Source organism: Cetorhinus maximus, unplaced genomic scaffold (assembly GCF_964194155.1).
Source record: "Cetorhinus maximus unplaced genomic scaffold, sCetMax3.hap1.1 HAP1_SCAFFOLD_1226, whole genome shotgun sequence".
NCBI classification, from domain to species: Eukaryota; Metazoa; Chordata; class Chondrichthyes; order Lamniformes; family Cetorhinidae; genus Cetorhinus; species Cetorhinus maximus.
This window is the reverse complement of record NW_027597168.1, coordinates 1-3,252: the sequence shown is the minus strand read 5'-3', so window position 1 is coordinate 3,252 and position 3,252 is coordinate 1. Positions and strand designations below refer to the sequence as shown.

Genomic DNA, 3,252 nt, shown 5'->3' with positions numbered 1-3,252 from the left:
CGTCCCTGGGTGGTCTCGAACCACCAACCTTTCGGTTAACAGCCGAATGCGCTAACCAATTGCGCCACAGAGACTGATGCAACTTCTAAAAATGGTGGCATCGAGTTAAAGTTTCAGATTGCTGCTACAGGAATGATAATTGTTCTCTATCAGTTTTACTCTTCCAAAATAAAGGGCAGGACATTCATTGTGGATACATGGAAACAGGCTGATCCCACCCACTTCAGACACATCCATGTCACCGGGAACAAGCTCTCCTACAACCGGAGCCGTCTTCCTTCGAGCCTTTCGGTGCCTTGACTGTTACCAAGTATTCTGATTGTCCCGAAGCCGATATTAGGTTTGAATTCCTGATGTGCAGTAACGAGAATCCTTTCAATGTCTCAGATCAGCTAATTTCACTGATAACAAAAGAGTCAATGTTCCAGCGTCTGAAAGAAGGGAAAGGTGCCTTGACTGTCTCTGGTCAGTCGGACAGTTCACCCTTCATTCTCCCCAGATTCCGGTTCCCAAAGAATATCTGAAGATTCACAAAGCTGGAGACTGAGATTTCTATTTTGGTTCCTTCTCCATTTTCCCACCTGCCAACTGACAATACATTCCAAAATCTCATCTCAATCCTCCGCCTTGCATCATGTCCAGGGATGAGGAAATTCAGTTTTGTGGAGATTTTATGGAGACCGGGATTGTCCTCTATGGAGCAAAGAAGGTTAAAAGGAGATTTCACGGAGCTGCTCAAAGTGATGGGGGTGGGGGCAACGGGGACGGGGCGGTTTGATAGAGCAGATGGGGAGAAACTGTTTCCATTGACGGGGGTCAGTAACCAGAGGAATGGGATTTAAGATAATTAAAGAAGGACAGACTTGCATTTTAATAGCGCTATTCCAGACCAGTGGATGTCTCAAACCACTTTCCAGCCAATTAAGTACTTTTTGAAATAAGAACAGACAATGTTGGAAAAACTCAGTAGGTTTCTCTCTCAAAAGATGCTGTCAGGCCTGCTGAGTTTTTCCTGCATTTTCTGTTTTCCTTTCCAGATTTCCGCAGTTTTGCTTTTATTGAAGTGGAGCCATTGTTGTAATGTAGGGAACACGGCAGCCAATCACCGCTCAGGAAACAGTCAAAACCAGGCACGTCACAATGAGCAGACCATGTCCTCTTGGTTGAGGGATAAACACTGACCAGGTCACGTGGCTGCAACGTGAACCCACAAATTATGATTATGGTTCTGCCCAGTTTTAAACCGGAGAACGTTTCATGTGTTAGGCAAGCATGAAAATCACTGCACCACAGAAACAGGAAAGAGCACAAAGGCTCAATGGGCATCACTAAAATGTTAAGCGGTGACGACATGCAGCAGCACTTTGGGTCTTTGTTTTGAAGAAATGGAATTCGGCTGTTCTCATTAGGAATGCTGGAGACAGACTGATCAATAATGTCATCATCAAATGGCACAGCTCTACAAGAGGTCTTTCAGACAATCAATCTGTATCAATTTTGTTCAACGGGCTTTTTTGTTAATCTCAATTTATTTGTCTCTTTCCATAACCCTGATCTTTTTCTCCCTTTCAGTCATAGTCCAATTCCCTTTTGAAAACTCTGCGTTAAGAAAAAACAATATTGAAAGAGGTTCAGGGCCTTCTGCTGTGTCCATGCACAATGTATGAAAGTTAACAAAGTTTTCCTGACCCAATGACATGAAGAGTTGGATTCTGAAACCTTTGACAGTTTTCAAATTTTTTGAAATCGTTGATGTCAAATCAAATTATCAAAAAATATTTACCCTGACCAAACATCTCCTCATTTTTCTCAGTCAATATATACAATCTCATTAACTATTACCAACATTTCATTGAGTAAACACGCAGAGTCACAAAGGAAAAAAAGAAACATCATTTGAAACATCGAAATAATGAAACATTGAAAAAAGAAGTTAGCAGTGGAGATGATTTCTGTTTGTTACAAAGTGCAGGATGATCTGATTAACTGGCGGAGCTGGTTCGAGTTTCCCAATGACCCATTCCTGCTCCTTTGCTTCTGTTCTTTTCGTTGACAATTCCAGTGAAGGAAATTATGAATAACCCTTTTTTACTTGATAGCGTAGCCGAGAGGTCTAAGGCGCTGGATTAAGGCTGCAGTCTCTACAAAAACAAATGTTCGAATCCCACCGTCGCCAAACGTTCAAGTTATCTCCCTTTTAGGATCTGCAGCTGTCCCATTTGAACCAACAGATACAAACTCACATTAAACCCAGCGGAGTGTACGGTGTTTTACTTTGATCGGGGGAATGAGGAGAGACAATATAAATATGAGTTGCTGTAGGAAAAAGGCGGGGTGTGGAATTGCAGTCTGTGAGTTGCTCTTCCTGAGAGTCGGCATGTGAACAATATGCTGAATGACCGTCTGATGTAGCCGTCTATATGATTTTATACAATCTACATTCATGCAAATCTGGGGCTTGGATTCGCGACTGAGTTGTTAAGGCAACAGGTTTTGAATCTAATGGGGTCTCCACAGGTGGGCTGGAATCCTGACAACTACTCTTCTTATCATTCCTGAATTTTAGAGTGTGCCTGCACGATTAAATGTCGATTAAGTTGAATAAAAAACATCCAAAACCCCCAGCGTTCTCTAATTTCCTTTTGTCTGCAAGCGTTCACAAAAGTTACAGCTAGAAATAGAACAAAAACAGAGCCAGGTTGGTGTGATGCTTGCTTTCTGGATGTTTGCCTCGCCTTCGAGACAAACCCTTGCCCTCTGTCAATCTGGGTGTATATTCCTGTGTGTGTGTCAATGCGGTTCAGTTCCCCATTTCACCATCCAAACATTATTCACGTTAGTTTTGAGGCATCATATTAAGATGGTACAGAGAATAAAAAGAGCAGTTTTAAAATATTCAAGAGGAGTTTTCTTTCTTTTTTTTGAATGGAGATTTTTCAGCTTCTGAGGGTCGGTTTGGTACAAAGTGGAGGATGATCGAAATTGTCACTGAGCAACATTTAAACAGACAGAAACCGAGTCCTTGTGGTTGAGTGGCTAAGGCAATGGACACATCGAGAGAATGAATTTTTAAATACAAATAATCCAAACTGAAATCACTCGGACATTAGGAACTGTTTCTACTGCTGTCGGGTGTCGGAAGGAACAGGAAAATAAAAGTTGATTCACAAATGTTCCAGGAACGGATAGGTTACAATCACCAGGAAAGGCTGAACAGCCTGAAGCTCTTTTCTCTAGAAAGGAAAAGGCTGA

General features: G+C 42.0%; 1 non-coding gene across 1 annotated transcript; it reads right to left on the bottom strand.

The window, feature by feature from the left end:
- trnan-guu (transfer RNA asparagine (anticodon GUU)) lies at positions 1-74 on the bottom strand. Its single transcript has one exon. It is a non-coding gene; the product is annotated as a tRNA-Asn (tRNA).
- Positions 75-3,252: the final 3,178 nt, after the last annotated feature.